This window comes from Pseudophryne corroboree, chromosome 12 (assembly GCF_028390025.1).
Source record: "Pseudophryne corroboree isolate aPseCor3 chromosome 12, aPseCor3.hap2, whole genome shotgun sequence".
Classification (NCBI taxonomy): Eukaryota; Metazoa; Chordata; class Amphibia; order Anura; family Myobatrachidae; genus Pseudophryne; species Pseudophryne corroboree.
In genome coordinates, this window is record NC_086455.1 from 132,156,942 (window position 1) to 132,174,830 (window position 17,889).

Genomic DNA, 17,889 nt, shown 5'->3' on the forward strand with positions numbered 1-17,889 from the left:
TCTGCTGATTAAAATATGTGGCATACCTATATTCTGTGTGTGACTGTGGCTGTATCTGCATACGAAATGCTATGTTAAAGTGTATTCCTGGAAATCACTGTAATGTAGCATTTCATATGCAGATACAGCCACAGTCGCACACAGAATTTAGGCATGCTGCATATAATTTTAATCAGCAGAAGCTGCTTGTGCACACTAGCCACATAGTAATGCAAATAATATGCATTTTCGTCAAAAAAGGCGCCTGATGTTAGCAGAGCTGCCAGCTGACTCATGCCAGGCTGCATGGCATATTGAGGCAAGATGTATGAGGACACATCTGTATCCAAGCAGAGGCAGAGGTCACAGTGTTATCGGCCATGTGAGTGCTGTGTGCATGTGGGTTGGTTGTGCAGTAGAGTTTGGCATATGTATAAGGGACATTATGTGTATAAGGGTATTAATAAAGGTTGGCATAATGTGTAAGGCGCATTATGTGTATAAGGACATGAATAATGTGTGTCATATGTGTAACGGGCATTACTGTGTGGTATTATGCGTATAAATGCATTACTAATGTGTGGCATTATGTCTAGAAGGTGCTCTACTGTGTGGCGTAACGTATAGAAAGGGCACTATTGTATGGTCTTATGTGAATAAAGAGCAATATAGTGTGGTGTAATGTGAATATGGAACAATTCATTGTGATGTAATGTGAATAATGGGCACTACTTTGTGGAGTAACATATATAAGGTAAAGTGGTACTGCTGTGTGATTTAACGTGAATAAGAGATGCATGATAAAATGTGAATAAAGTTGCACTACTGTGTGGCGTAATTTGAATTGGGGGTACTATTGTGTGGCCATGTCCCTTCCCAGCTAGGACACGCTCCTTTTTGAGCTGTGCACCGAATGTGCTCACTGTTCCTATTTAATATATAGGGGGTAGGAAAACCAAAATGAGGACTGCTATGGGTGAGGGGTGATGATGCAGGGTCAGAGGCGGAACTAGCAGCAGTGCTAGGGGACACCAGCCAAAATCTTGCTTTGGGCATCATATTGGTTAGGGCCGGCTCTGTCCTTATATATTGTAAGCTTGCGAGCAGGGCCTTCCTACAGAACCTCTACTTCTGTCTGTTTGTGCCCAGTTTTGTTCTATTACTGTTGCTCTAATTGTAAAGCGCAATGGAATATGCTGCGCTATATAAGAAACTGTTAATAATAATAATAATAATAATTATTATTATTCTTTACCTATGTTTCTGCTACCACTAAGCACACGTCCCTTATTTTTATTATTATTATTTACCTATGTTTCTGCTACCACTAAGCAGACGTCTGAGGGAAGCTATTATGAAGCTGATAAATACACAAAACAATGTAATTGAGCAGGGTGCCTGCTGTACTTGATTAAACAGTGCTTACAACACGCAGCACAAAATGACAGGTGTTACTGGTAATTTTTACCAATTTTCCAGCTGTAGTAATTGCTGCTAAAGAGGTTAAAAAAACCAGAAGCACTAAATCTATTGGAAAAAAATGCTAAACAAATTAAAAAGCTACCCAGAGAAGGAACTGAGAGGGTCTGTAGCTAGTTAATTTATGTACGGGGAAACCACGGTATGATAATTTCCCGACCACAAACTAGCAGACAACCTCCCCTTACCTAACTACAGCCGTGATACGCGCTTGCAAAGTGAAAGTCAATCTGCTGTTTGCAAGACAGTAATAGTGTTTATCAGACTGAATGGATTGTACTGCCGAGCTGCTGATGTCTATCTGAACACTGGCAGTGAGTGGTAAGTTCATTTATAAGTAACTTTCTGATGCTTCACACAGTATATCATACCTCCCAACATGACCCTCTCCAGGAGGGACAGAATGCTCTGCTTCTGGACTTCCCTTCTAATTCATGATTGCCATCACCTGTGCTGAAACACCTTTCTTATCCATTACCCTGTTCAATACAGGTGCCAGCAATCATAAATTAAGAGAAAAGTCTAGAAGCAGAGCATTGTGTCCCTCCTGGAGAGGGTCATGTTGGGAGGTATGTACAAATATATAGAGTTAGAGAGGCAAGCCCTACTAGGGAAGAGGAAGCTTGAAGTTCAGAACTATGCTGTCATATAAGGTAGCTGCAATATCACTTGCTATAATGACTTCTTTCTAGCCACTAACAACTGCTTTTTATAGGTATAACTATTGTTACCTTCTGAATAAAAGATTAGTTAGCTTTGTAGACAAGTCTTTGTGTTGCTCCAAGGCCAAGGAACAATGGTAGAAAACCCATCACTCTAAAGCTGTCCTAGCCGTACAGTTTACAGTTACGGTGTGTACACACGGCCCAGATATCACTGATTTTGACTATCTGTACCTTCAATTTTGACTATGTACGATTTTGACAAAGTGCCATTTTTGACTATACTTTGTACTAGATAGTGCACTAGATAGTCCAGAGTGACTTGCCTGCACAGTCTATCTAGCCTTACAATACTGACCCCACGGGAGCACGCAAGGGGATCGAATCAGTATCGCAAGCTGCCTAACACCTTGAGATGTGCACTGCACTAACATTCCTTAAGATTTTGACTATATAGTCAAAATCGTACAGATTTATCTCCACACCTGAAGGGTTTGCCCCAGAGCTCCATGATTCTGCTGTGAATTGTTAGGGATAGCTGGAAAACAGCTGATTGGCCATTATGACATATAGAGATACTGTGCATTTGCTGCTAAAGGAACTGTTAAAATGTTGATGTGCTTGTGTGAGACTCAAAAATGAGAGCTATGTCACTAAATCTGCATGCAAAGCTTCACAACTATATATGCAATGTGATATATACCAAGTTTTAGAAACATATGAGACTGGGGGAAGTCACTCTGACAGTGCACACTATCCTTCCTGTGGGTGTGGTACAACATGTTGATAGTCAGAATGTTGATACCAGAATGACACATGCTCTGAATGTAGACATGTCCAAAAAAGAGTATAAGCCCAGATTTATCAATCCTTGCAGAGTGATAAACTGTACGTTGATAAAGTACCAACAGGGCCGGTTCTACACCTTGTGGTGCCCAGTGCGAAAGTTTCCACTGGCGACAATCCCCCCCCGTGGCAAAACAGTTAGTGCGCGCCGGAGGCGTGCGGCAAAAAATAGGGGCGTGGCTTCATAGGGGAGGGGGGTGGCCACAGTTGTGCCCCCAGTAGCTGTGCCCCGAGATTTGCCCCAAGCAGTTGTGCCCCCCAGTTGATTTGCCCCCAGTAGATTTGCCCCTGTAGCTGTGGCCCCTGTAGCTATGCCCCCAGTAGATTTGCCCCAGTAGTTGTGCCCCGTCGCTGTGCCCCCTGTTGCTTTGCCCCCAGTAGTTGTGCCCCCAGTAGATTTGCCCCAGTAGTTGTGCCCTCTGTTGCTGTGACCCCAATAGTTGTGCCCCCTGTCACTGTGCCCCTGTAGCTATGCCCCCAGTAGATTTGCCCCAGTAGTTGTGCCCCCTGTTGCCATACCCCCAGTAGTTGTGCCCTCTGTTGCTGTGCCCCCTGTTGTTTTGCCCCCAGTAGTTGTGCCCCCTGTCGCTGTGCCTCTTAGTAGCCGCTTACAAACACACACAAAAATAAAAAAAACAATACTTACCACTGCCCCGCTCCTGCTTCCCGACCGCTGCTGCTGCTCCGTCTGGCCTCCCGTGGCTCCTCTCTATGGGAGAGACGTCATGACATCACTCCCATAGCAGCGCCACACAGACACTAGAGGTCAATAATGACTTCTAGTGTCTGTCACTGGAGCCGGCTGCAGTGGACGCCCATACAGCCCACGGCGTCTGCTGCAGCCGGGGAGCGGGGTGCGGGTAGGCGGCGGTGCCTGCGGCCGGAGGCATGCGGCAAAAAATAGGGCCGTGGCTTCATAGGGGAGGGTCGTCGCCACAGTTATGCCCCCAGTAGCTGTGCCCCCAGATTTGCCCCAAGTAGTTGTGCCCCCCAGTAGATTTGCCCCCCTGTAGCTGTGCCCCCTGTAGCTATGCCCCCAGTAGATTTGCCCCAGTAGTTGTGCCCCCTATAGCTATGCCCCCAGTAGATTTGCCCCAGTAGTTGTGCTCTCTGTTGTTGTGCCCCCAGTAGTTGTGCTCCCTGTCGCTATGCCCCCAGTAGATTTGCCCCAGTAGTTGTGCCCCCTGTTGCTTTGCCCCCAGTAGTTGTGCCCTCTGTTGCTGTGCCCCATGTTGCTTTGCCCCCAGTAGTTGTGCCCCCTGTCGCTGTGCCCCTTAGTAGCCGCTTACAAACACACACAAAAATAGGAAAACAATACTTACCACTGCCCCGCTCCTGCTTCCCGATCGCTGCTGCTGCTCCGTCTGGCCTCCCGCGGCTCCTCTCTATGGGAGAGACGTCATGACGTCTCTCCTATAGCAGCGCTGCACAAACACTAGAGGTCAATAATGACCTCTAGTGTCTATCCCTGGAGCCGGCTGCAGCGGACGCCCATACAGCCCACGGCATCTGCTGCAGCCGGGGAGTGGGGTGCGGGTAGGTGGCGGTGCCTGCGGGGTGACACTGCTTGCCCACACCAAGAACTGCTTCTGAGTACCAACCAATCAGCTCCTAACTGTCATTTTTCAAACACAGCCTGTAACATGGCCATTAGGAGCTTATTGGTTGGTACTTTATCACTGTGCAATTTATCACTCCCCAAGGCTTAATAAGTCTGGGCCTAAGAATGTCAACAGAACTATTTTACCCTAACTGCAGCCTAACCTTAACTCTAACTCTAACTGCAGCCTAACCCTAACTGCAACCTACTGTAGTTCTAAACCTAACCGCAACCTATTCCCAATTGCAGCCTAACTCTAACCCTAGCAGCAGTCTAAGTCTAGGCCTAACTGCAGTCTAATCCTAACTGTAACTGCAGCTTAACCCTATCTGCAACCTAACGCTACGTGCAGCCTAACTTTAACCCTAACCACAGCCTTACCCTAACTGGAGTCTAACGCTAACCCTAACCACAGCCTAGCCCTATCTGCAACCTAACCCTAAATGCAGCATAACTTTGGGGGTAATTCCGAGTTGATTGCTCGTTAGCTATTTTTTGCAGCGCTGCGATCAGATAGTCGCCGCTTATGGGGGAGTGTATTTTGGCTTTGCAAGTGTGCGAACGCTTGTGCAGCCGAGCAGTACAAAAAAGTTTTGTGCAGTTTCTGAACTTACTCAGCCGCTGTGATCACCTCAGCCTGTCCGGTCCCGGAATTGACGTCAGACACCCGCCCTGCAAACGCACACCTGCGTTTTTCTAACCACTCCCTGAAAACGGTCAGTTGACACCCATAAACGCCTTCTTCCTGTCAATCTTCTTGCGATCGGCTGTGTGAATGGATTCTTCGTTAAATCCATCGCCCAGAACAGATCCGCTTTGTACCTGTACGGCGCGCCTGCGCATTGCGGTGCATGCGCAGTTTTGCCGAGTTTTGACCTGATCGCAGCCAATTGCAGCCTAACTCTAACAGTAACAGCTGTCTAAGTCTTGCCCTAACTGCAGTCTTATCCTAACTCTAACCGTAGTTTAACCCTAATTACAGCCTAACTCTAACCGCGACCTAACCTTATCTGTAGCCTATCCCTAACTGCAGCCTAACTTTAACCCTAACCACAGCCTAACCCTAGCTGCAGCCTAACTCTAACCCTAACTGCAGCTTAACCCTATCTGCAACCTAATGCTAACTGCAGCCTAACTTTAACACTAACCACAGCCTAACCCTAACTGCCGCCTAAACCTAACTGCAACTTAACTTTAAACCTAACTGCAGACTAACCCTGATATTTCGACATTACGAACATGTCGACATTCTGACAGAACATGTTGAGATTCTGAATTTGTCAATTTTACTGTGCCAACATTTTAAACTTACTTTTTCTGAATGTTGATATTGTGACTGCATACTCTTCCTGCCTTTCCGATTAGAGAAATTGTAGGTTCATTTTTTTTTCACTCCAAAACGGCGCAAATAGAAAAATAAAATGTAAAATATGTCAAGTTCTGTCAAGATATGAGGTTACACTACAATACTTTGTACATGTGTGAGTCTCACTTATTGGCTAACATGTTATATACAGGTGAAGCTCAGAAAATTATAATATCGTACAAAAGTTCATTTATTTCAGTAATTCAACTTAAAAGATGAAGCTAATATATTATATATATATATATATATATATAGACTCATTACATGCAAAGTGAGATATTTCAAGCCTTTATTTGTTATAATTTTATGATTGTGGCTTACATCTTAAGAAAATCCAAAATCTCAGAAAATTTGAATATTGTGAAAAGGTACAATATTGTAGGCTCAAAGTGTCACACCCTAATCAGCTAATTAATCCAAACCACCTACAAAGGGTTCCTGAGCCTTTAAATGGTCTCTCAGTCTAGTTCAGTACAATTCACAATCATGGGTAAGGCTGCTGACCTGACAATTGTGCAGAAAACCATAATTGACACCCTCCACAAGGAGGGAAAACCTCAAAAGGAAGTTGCAAAAGAAATTGGATGTTCTTAAAGTGCTGTATCAAAGCTCATTAATAGAAAGTTGAGTGAAAGGGAAAAGTGTGGAAGGAAAAGGTCCACAAGCAGCAGGGATGAACGCAGCCTGGAGAGGATTGTCAGGAAAAGGCCATTCAAAAGTGTGGCGGAGCTTCACAAGGAGTGGACTGAAGCTGGAGTTAGTGCATCAAGAGCCACCCAGTGGCGGAACTACCGCCAGTGCAGGCAGTGCCTTGCACTGGGGCCCGCCACTGTCCAGGGGCCCAAAGCATGTAATAAGTCAAACTGACTCATTACATGCCGCTGTGGGCAACCGCTGCCCGCAGCACACAGCCGCCCGCCGAGGAGAGAAGAGCGCAGCGGTACGGGGGAGAAGGAGGTGAAGGAGGGAGCCACAGCAGTGCTGTGTAATTGGTAGAGGCGCTGCTGCTACTGTCCCTCTGCTTCACCATAGGCTGCCCTCCGCCGCTGTGAATGCTGAGAAGCGCATCCCAGCATTCACAGCGGCGGCGAACAGCCTATGGTGAAGCAGAGGGACAACAGCAGCGCCTCCACCAATTACACAGCGCTGCTGCGGCTCCCTCCTCCACCTCCCTCCTCCTAGTTCTCCCCTGCCCGGGATCTCTGCAGAAGCTGCACCGAGGAGCCTGAGCCAGCGGAGAGAGTAAGTATAATTCTTTCTTTCTCCGTAATGTGTAAAAAGGGGGACGCTGTCTGCCGTAATGTGTAAAAGGGGCTCTACCTGGTGTAGTGGTGCTACTGTGCGGCATAATTTGAATAATGGAGACTACTGTGCACCGTTATATGAATTGGTATTATTTTGTGGTAAGAATGCCAAATTGATTTCTCACAAATATTTAAAATGCCCGCTCTAATATATATTGTAAATGCCTGCACCTCTTATTACCATATCCCATGAATGTGCGCTATACATCGCAAAACACTGCATCACATAAGAGAAAACAATACACCCACACATGGGTGGTCATTCCGAGTTGTTCGCTCTGTAATTTTCTTCGCATCGCAGCGATTTTCCGCTAATTGCGCATGCGCAATGTTCGCACTGCGCCAAGTAAATTTGCTATGCAGTTAGGAATTTTACTCACGCCATTACGAGGTTTTTTCTTCGTTCTGGTGATCGTAATGTGATTGACAGGAAGTGGGTGTTTCTGGGCGGAAACTGGATGTTTTATGGGTGTGTGTGAAAAACGCTGCCGTTTCTGGGAAAAACGCGGGAGTGTCTGAAGAAACGGGGGAGTGTCTGGGCGAACGCTGGGTGTGTTTGTGACGTCAAACCAGGAACGAAACTGACTGAACTGATCGCAGTTGCCGAGTAAGTGTGGAGCTACTCAGAAACTGCTAAGAAGTGTCTATTCGCAATTCTGCTAATCTTTCGTTCGCAATTTTACTATGCTAAGATTCACTCCCAGTAGGCGGCGGCTTAGCGTGTGCAAAGCTGCTAAAAGCAGCTTGCGAGCGAACAACTCGGAATGAGGGCCATTATCTGAGTTCCAAAGCTCATTGATGTATATATTTGTTATTAAAAAGGATATGGATTCAATATATATTACAAAGTACAGTATACCTATAGTTACATGGTTACACTCACACAGTAAGCAGTTAAAACATACAGTTACATACAATTACATACAGTTACATGCCATTACATACAGTTTCAGTTACAGGCCAGCGATACAATTACCATTCCCTCCAATGCATCTTATGTCTCTGTCTCTTTGTAAATAAATATAGGAACTGATCTGCCAGCAAGTCCATCATCGTCTCAGACCTTAAAGCCACTCTGAGACCAAAACAGGGACTACCTTCCTGTGTGATCAGCAATGTGTTATCTAGTTTGGGGGAGGGGACTCTCTCTCATTCATGATGAGTCACTAGTTTCTTTGTATATGCTGAACAGGTTCAGCCTTGGGGACGTCCAAAGGGGCTGGCCTGAGTTTCCTGTCCACTGTCCTAATAAGAGTGATTTTTAGCTTTCATACATGTAATCATAACTATCCGCTGCAATGTCCCACAACTTCCCAACAAGCATCAAATGAATCTACACATCAATCTGGTTGCTTTAATAGTAAACATGACCGGTCTATCTGGTTTCGTTCAAATAATACACATACATGACATTACTTCAATATATATAATTTGAAATCATCATGATGTCTGGCGCTTGATATTATTATAATTATGTACTGTATGAAATAAGTGTCGAATCCATCTCTGTGGCATGTCTGTGTAAATGCGTGTGTTACCATATATGGCTGTGCTCGCTGCGCGTATTTGCGAGTATAGCGACTTATATGTGTGAAGTTTGTATGTTCTCTTTATGTAATATTTTTTTGACTTCAACAGTATACCCTTTGGCAGTAAACAATAACTGCCATCAATTATTAACATAAGAAAAAAATATTTCATACCATAATGGGTGACCTAGACACAAGTATGTATGCATTTCGCAAATCAGACACTTGACTATATTTGGGGAAGACAGGGAGGATGACGAGACATCCTCTATATGCACTCGGCGGTCACGGGACCACTGGTTGGGTGTGGGACAACATTCAACCTATAGAGTATGCTGGGACAGTGCTTTGGCCTATAATGTCTGATTTGCGACGAACATTTCACACATACTTGTACCTACGTCTTTGTACACTGTTTGGATTCAATTGAGGTTCTGCTGGGTAGGTGAAGAAGACACAAACAAATCGTGACAGTGACATATAAAATTTTCATGATCTACATATTCCTATCATTTTCTGAACATTGTTTCCATTTCTGGAACGTATGCTAGGTCTGTTTAATCATTGAACAAGGGTTATAAGTAGTGTCCTTCCTAAATAACATAAACCTTCGGAGTTCGGGGAGAGCCACTCATAAACCTTTCTTCCACATATATTAATGAGCTCTTTATCTGCAATGTGTGAATAGCCATTGTCTGACTGTTCCTGATTACCTCTGAACTCCATAACTACTAGACCTTTGATTTTTCTCTGATTTTAACAAACTGATCGGCTAATCCTGGGATCCTATAAGGAAATCACTCCTTCCTCCAGAACCAGTTCCAGTCCCACACTCGACTCCTCATAAAAAAACCTCGCAAAAATAGAATGTCCTGAAAAAAAATGTTTGTCAGCGGGAGAGAAAAGAGAAATAGAACAAAACAACTCTTGTTCATAACAAATCAATTACAATGACTGGTCTTTCTGCAATCCTTTAGTACGCTCAGGTAGTGTTCAACAGTGCCGCATCTCAGTCTTCACGGAACAGAGTCTCTGGTGATATGAGGTTCTCTTTGCCTTGCTCTTTGGACACACAGTTCACTTGGAACACACAGTTCACTTCGAACACACAAACTCGATGAATGTGAGCAATAAACTACTTTGTCACGAGTTCTCTCCGGGTCAACGACCTTCTTGCAGTGGGACGAGTGGACCCAAGTCTCTCTTTCGGCGACATTTAGTGCTGTCAACAAATCTTGGTATGGTCCTTCCCACCTGTCTATTAGGCAACCTGAGCGTAAGAACAATCACATAGTCTCTTGGTTCACAATCAAGACAGTTAGCATTTGGCATACCAGCAATCAACAGTTTCAAGTTCTTTGTCAAGTTCTCAAATGCTGGCTCATCTCAACAAGGTACTGTACTGTCACCTCATTGGTGTATTTCTGATCATTGTGCGGATCAATCATGACATGAGGTTGTCTTCCAAAAACAACCCAAAAAGACACAAATACAAAAACAAATTTCGAAGAGGGTGATTCGTTGAGTGAAGATCTGGGAGTGGTTCTGAAGCTACATAATACTAGTGGCAGTATCTATGATCACAATAATACAATTTCAAGCTTTGCTCCTACTTCTAGGGGTACCATTATCTACACACAAATTTCTGCACAATTTTCCTTTGCGGTAAACACAGCAGCATCCGTGGCGGCAGGAAATGCCTCTACCCAGTTTGAGAAAACATCAGTGCACACCAATACATAACAAGAATTCCTAAAGGGTGTTAACTGTACGAAGTCGATTTTGTATTTCCTGAAAAGATCCGTCTGCAGGAGGGGTATGGGATGGCTCTGTTGGTATTGCTTTACCAATATTCTTCCTCAAGCAAGTAAGACAGGTCATTGCTCTCTTACCTGCATGAGAATAGAATCCTGGTGCACACCAGTAGGCTCTCATCAGCCTGCACCTACCCTCTTTGCCTAGATGAGTCAGACCGTGTGCCACCTCAGCTAGACTTGGAAGGTATGCTCTGGGGGCTACTGGCTTACCGTGTCCACCTGCCCACAGTCCTGAGGACTCCTGGCCAATACCCCTTTGTCCTCCAGACTGCCTCTTCCTGCAGGGAACACAAATTTTTTCTTTGTAATTTTAATTTTCTATCGTGTGTTTGCAATGTAGAGTACCATGAGCATAACTCAAAAAAAAAAAAGAAAAAAAAAAAGAAATATCTCTAGAGGAGAGAAAGAAGAAGAAAATGAAAAAGAAAATGTCAGGTTTGCCATTCACCAACAGACATATCAGTGTCTATACAAAATTTCCCTTCACCAATATTCCCATTCTCCACCCTTTGTGCATGACAAGGCACTCTGCAGTAATACTGGTGTCATTGTGCTGTTGAGATATACTGGGTTTGGGCAGAACTCTGAAGGACCTATGCATGTGGAGTTTGAACTGTACTTGGGTCCATGTATTGTACCACCCTGTGTGAACGCAAAAGATGAAGAGGAAACTGTAGAGAAACAGAATAGAGGTTGGTGACAGATGAGTTTGTAGAGGTGGAGAAGATTTTATAAAAATTTGACAACTGGATTGGGCACTACGGGGAAGTGATTCTCTACTTGGTCTACTCCCCTTAAAAAAAAAATATCTGTGTGTCATCTCTACTGGGACTATCCCAGCCATCAATCCAGTGTCCTGTCCATCCTAAGTTCATAGGGAACCCGGTATCTGTGAGTTAATTTCCTCTACCTGTGATGGACATGCATCTAGAACAGTAAAATGTAACATTAGTAAGTTGCATTTATTCTGTTCTTCCCATTAGCCGAATCTGTGTTTTCTATATGGCTTATGATTCCTTACTATATGTCCCTTGGTCCCGTCTATCTGTTTAATAATGTGGCTTGTGTTTTCTGTCTAGGGGATCTATATTGACTATGTGTCCTACTACTCCTACAATCTCTGGCAAAATGCCCTTCCTTCCTACAAGTGTAATATATTTTTGACCATTAGGGATCTCGGGTTTGGACTGATGGGTCTTTCCTGTATGTGCCAGTATACTTACCGTCCTCAACCTCTCCACCTGTTGTTCTCTGCGCCTAGCACTATTCTTGTGATGTTCAATAGCACACTATCTAAAATTAGCTACTGTGACCCCTTCCAATTTTGCAAAGAAGTCTGCACCCTGACACTCAATGCCTTAATGAGCCCGTCCATTTGCACAGAGACAGCCACCTCCCATTTGCCGAATTAGTGTTTACTAGTGGTCTTATCCAGATGGAGAGTTTTCTATTACTGCAAGAGACAAAAACAAAAAAAAAGTTTAACAAGCTTCTAGGTCATGCAAAGTATTTTATTCAATCCTTCTCATCCCGTATTAAGGGTCTGTACATGGCCCAACAAACATTTCCAAGCTCATCTTTATTAGGGGCATTACTAGGAATGAATACTTCTTATATGGTAACTGAAAGAAATACCTTGTCTCTGTCCGCTTTCCTACTGGCAAATACTAATGTGTGGCCAGGTTTTTTTTTCTCCATTTCTGATGTTACTTTCTTGATTTTTTTTGTTTTATTTTTTGGTTTTACTATATATGTACACGAATGATACCATACTTACCTGTTCCACTGGTCTCAGCCACTTCCCCACAGGCTACTGCTCTTCTTTTACTGGTTGGATACTCCTCTGGGTGCATGAGAAATGGCTGAAAACGATCAGGTCACCTTCTCCTCCTAAATAAAACTTCAACATTCATTAGTACATATATAGGTTAGTCATATTTTTCATATTTTTATTATTTTCTATAGTTTGTATGCTGGCCGTAACTGCTTCCACATCTACATAAGGCGGTGTACTTGCATTCTCTTTTTTTTTTTCTTCCTACTTATTTATTGTTGCTACAAGTTCAAAGTTCTTATATTTCCATTCTTGTCTTATATGACTTTGGTTAGACATACCACCTGCAATACCTTAGGATCAAACTCACCAACCCCTCTTGCTGTCACAGGTTTAAACAATTTGTATGTCTGACCCTTTGTTTTCGGGATTTTATCAGACATATTCTTATCCTTAAGTTCTGCAATACCTCTGGTTCAAAGCTGCCCACTTTAGGGAATGGTACCCTATCTTTGTCAGTCATACATACCCATTCAGACAAAAAGTCTTCCGTGTGTGATCCATATTTACCACACATAATAAACCTCGCTGACCCCCTGGGCCGCGGCACCTCAACCTGAACCCTAGTTACCAAACATCCACCGCTTGTGCAATTGGATCCCATCGCGGACTTTTTCCTTTTTACGCAATCCCCAATGCACAATACGAATAGACGGTGAAAGTTCTTAGAGCGCTTTCACCCACTCCTTCTCTGCTGAGTACCACGACTCACTCCAATAGTGACCACTGCGAACCCAGTGAGGCCCCTATCTGGTTTCTATTCACTGGAAGTGTTTAGGAGTGACTTACCTATTCCAGTGAATATACACCGCTGGAGATTTTCCTGAGAGAGACCAGCGAAAACTCCCTATACACCTATACACAAATCACACTTGCGTATGTTCTATACAGCGCTAATGATACCGCGATTTTACGCAAAATTTCGTAAAGGGGTATCAAGTTGCACTGTATATATCACACCCACAAATGCGCGGTCCAATCGCACAACATATAGGTACTTGTTACCTATCTGCCATACAACCACGGGTCGATGTACAAACTGCGACCCTCAGTTCGGAGCATAATACAAAAACCTTTTTACTTCAATCGCAATACTATGCACTATCACGCTCCTCTGCAAATCACCTCACGATTTGCGTATTTCAATCTATATTAACGTGAGTCAGCCACTTCACGCCACCAAGCCTCCTCTTACTTGATGTACCACGGGACCCGACTCCCGGGGTTCAGTTCCACTCACTCCTACGTTCGCTCTCTCAAGTACACTTTGTCTTTTCTGTACAGAAAATTTTGATTCATTCAGATAAGTAGCTTTACCACCAGAGGCAATACAGTTTAAACAAAAAGTTTTATACTAATCTGCTTTAGAAACCGGGCAGTTTTGTGCTATTGTAGCGTGGCTACTGTCCCACCTTTTAACTAAACGATACTATTGTGTAATTTGTACTTAGCGCCCGTACTCTTACGCACTTTGCGTAAACACGCGACCGTGCGTGTCTTTTACGCTGCGTGCGCAGTCCTGTACTTTGTCCGAGACACGTGTACAAAACCGTACGTCCGCAATTAAACAAATCCCACAACTTCGATAAATATGAGCAATAAAAACTACTATTGCCCACTAAACACAACACACACTTGTTCCGTTTAACCCTATTACGACTGGGCAAGAACTGCGTTTTAGTCTTTATACTTACTTCCTTAAACACTGTTATTTTAGTTTTAACTATATAGCAACAAATGTATCCGGTTTCACACAGATCTATAATGACTCTAGCAATAATCAATAATTTAAATGATGTGATTCAGATTGGATAGCTATCTTGCAGAACACACTGATATAAATATACACATAATTATAATAATATTATATATGTACCATTCACTGGTCTCCTATGAGACTCATTTACCCATTCAGTGCTTCTAATTTGCATATCAAAGCTATGTGCTTTTGCCTGCCTGTAAAAGTGGTTTTTCGCTGCTAAGAAAAAGCAGTTACACAGGTTAATTTGCATTTCAATGGCTATCATATAGCAAGCAGATTCTACAAGTCTTGGAAGGAAAAAGAGAAAAAAACTTTGTTTATATCTGTGTGTAATTCTTACATCAAGTATTCATCTATTAACTCTCACTAGGCCCAGCTGAAACTATTTGTAATTGACTATGGCATGGGTTAAATAAATGCATTGGTAACTCATAAATGGTGTTTGATGTGACCAAGGAAAGCTGATTATTCTGAGCAGTGAAAATCAGCCATTTAGAAAATGACCTTCCCAAAATGGCCGCTGCTCCTCCCCCTTCCACATCCATGTGGATTACACAAAATGGTGGACAGGCCATGTGGTTAGTCCAAAATGGAGGACAGACCATGCGGCTTCCTTTGTCACAAAGAAATCACACATCATACAAGCACCAGAAGTTATTTTAGGCCTGAGTTAAAAATAAAAACTATATCAAGGCTATGCAGCAACTTTTAAATATACTTTTAAACCTACTTAAACAGATAAACAATCCAATCTGAATCAAACACAATATGACTTATTTGAACCTTGTTTTGCAACAATAAAAATACATTTTAGCATCTTAAATATTATGAGAAACGCATTGTCCTTGAATTTCATATCAGCGTCTTACTAATAACACAACAATACACACGGATATGATTTTCTCAGCTTTTAGGATGCGTCCATCACAAGCTGATCGACCACAGCGTCGCGTTTATAATGTACAGTGCATCATTAAGAACGTGATATCGCGGACCAGCCCCCATCTAAGAATGCCAAATTGATTTCTCACAAATATTTAAAATTCCCGCTCTAATATATATTGTAAATGCCTGCACCTCTTATTACCATATCCCATGAATGTGCGCTATACATCGCAAAACACTGCATCCCATAAGAGAAAACAATACACCCACACATTATCTGAGTTCCAAAGCTCATTGATGTATACATTTGTTATTAAAAAGGATATGGATTCAATATTTATTACAAAGTACAGTATACCTATAGTTACATGGTTACACTCACACAGTAAGCAGTTAAAACATACAGTTAGATACAATTACATACAGTTACATGCCATTACATACAGTTTCAGTTACAGGCCAGTGATACAATTACCATTCCCTCCAATGCATCTTACGTCTCTCTCTCTTTGTAAATAAATACAGGAACTGATCTGCCAGCAAGTCCATCATCGTCTCAGAACAAAAGAACATTAACTGTTAAAAAAGCGCCTCAACAGAGGATAATCACATAATTTATGAGTGTATTAAAAACACATTTCTGAAATCCTGCGCTAGCCAAACAACTATGTGTGGTGTTGTGCAACAGAGAGATAACAAGAAAAAAAGGCTGCGCTGAATGTCAGAAAGTATAATGAGAAGAGAGCCAACGTATGGATTGTAAAATAAACAGATTTAATAATAAAAATGTGATGTATGATAAGATTAAAAACAATGAGGAATGAATGAATATTGCTCAGTCACTTGTCTCAGAGTGTCAACACAATTCAGGAGCTTATGACGTGCTGCAGCTGTAGTTTAAAAAGCTGAAGTCCATATTCCGTAACTGGAAATGAATGCTGCTATTGAGCACAATACTTAACAGACGGTGCAATAGTTAGGCTCCAATGGTAGATGGACTGTGTGTAGCCAGTGAACATTCAATGATTGATACCTCTCCGATGGGCTGGTCCGTTTACCGGGCGTCCCCGGTCGGGTGTCCTGCGTTGCCCACAGATGCTGTGCAGCGGAGAGGAGATGGAATGCTGTGTGCTGTCGGCTGGCTTAGGCGGCGTGAATAGCAGCGGCCGCTGGAAACGAGGATGCAGCCAGGAGCGTAGCCGTCTGAAGATGCTGAGCTCTGCACCAGACGTGAGAAACCTGAGCACGGTGTGTGTTAGGACCCGCCTCTCCACACACCGTGCTCAGGTGTCTCACGTCTGGTGCAGAGCTCAGCATCTTAAGACGGCTACGCTCCTGGCTGCATCCTCGTTTCCAGCGGCCGCTGCTATTCACGCCGCCTAAGCCAGCCGGCAGCACACAGCATTCCATCTCCTCTCCGCTGCACAGCATCTGTGGGCAACGCAGGACACCCGACCGGGGACGCCCGGTAAACGGACCAGCCCATCGGAGAAGTATCAGTCATTGAATGTTCACTGGCTACACACAGTCCATCTACCAGTGGAGCCTAACTATTGCACCGTCTGTTCAGTATTGTGCTCAATAGCAGCATTCATTTCCAGTTACGGAATATGGACTTCAGCTTTTTAAACTACAGCTGCAGCACGTCATAAGCTCCTGAATTGTGTTGACACTCTGAGACAAGTGACTGAGCAATATTCATTCATTCCTCATTGTTTTTAATCTTATCATACATCACATTTTTATTATTAAATCTGTTTATTTTACAATACATACGTTGGCTCTCTTCTCATTATACAGATTGAGTATCCCATATCCAAATATTCCAAAATACGGAATATTCCGAAATACGGACTTTTTTGTGTGAGAGTGAGACAGTGAAACCTTTGTTTTTTGATGGCTCAATGTATACAAACTTTGTTTAATACACAAAGTTATTAAAAATATTGTATTAAATGACCTTCAGGCTGTGTGTGTAAGGTGAATTTGAAACATACATGAATTGTGTGAATGTACACACACTTTGTTTAATGCACAAAGTTACAAAAAATATTGGCTACAATGACCTTCAGGCTGTGTGTATAAGGTGTATATGTAACATAAATGCATTCTGTGCTTAGATTTAGGTCCCAACACCATGATATCTCATTATGGTATGCAATTATTCCAAAATACGGAAAAATCCCATATCCAAAATACCTCTGGTCCCAAGCATTTTGGATAAGGGATACTCAACCTGTACTTTCTGACATTCAGCGCAGCCTTTTTTTCTTGTTATCCATCATCGTCTCAGACCTTAAAGCCACTCTGAGACCAAAACAGGGACTACCTTCCTGTGTGATCAGCAATGTGTTATCTAGTTTGGGGGAGGGGACTCTCTCTCATTCATGATGAGTCACTAGTTTCTTTGTATATGCTGAACAGGTTCAGCCTTGGGGACGTCCAAAGGGGCTGGCCTGAGTTTCCTGTCCACTCTCCTAATAAGAGTGATTTTTAGCTTTCATACATGTAATCATAACTATCCGCTGCAATGTCCCACAACTTCCCAACAAGCATCAAATGAATCTACACATCAATCTGGTTGCTTCAATAGTAAACATGACCGGTCTATCTGGTTTCGTTCAAATAATACACATACATGACATTACTTCAATATATATAATTTTAAATCATCATAATGTCTGGCGCTTGATATTATTATAATTATGTACTGTATGAAATAAGTGTCGAATCCATCTCTGTGGCATGTCTGTGTAAATGCGTGTGTTACCATATATGGCTGTGCTCGCTGCGCGTATTTGCGAGTATAGCGACTTATATGTGTGA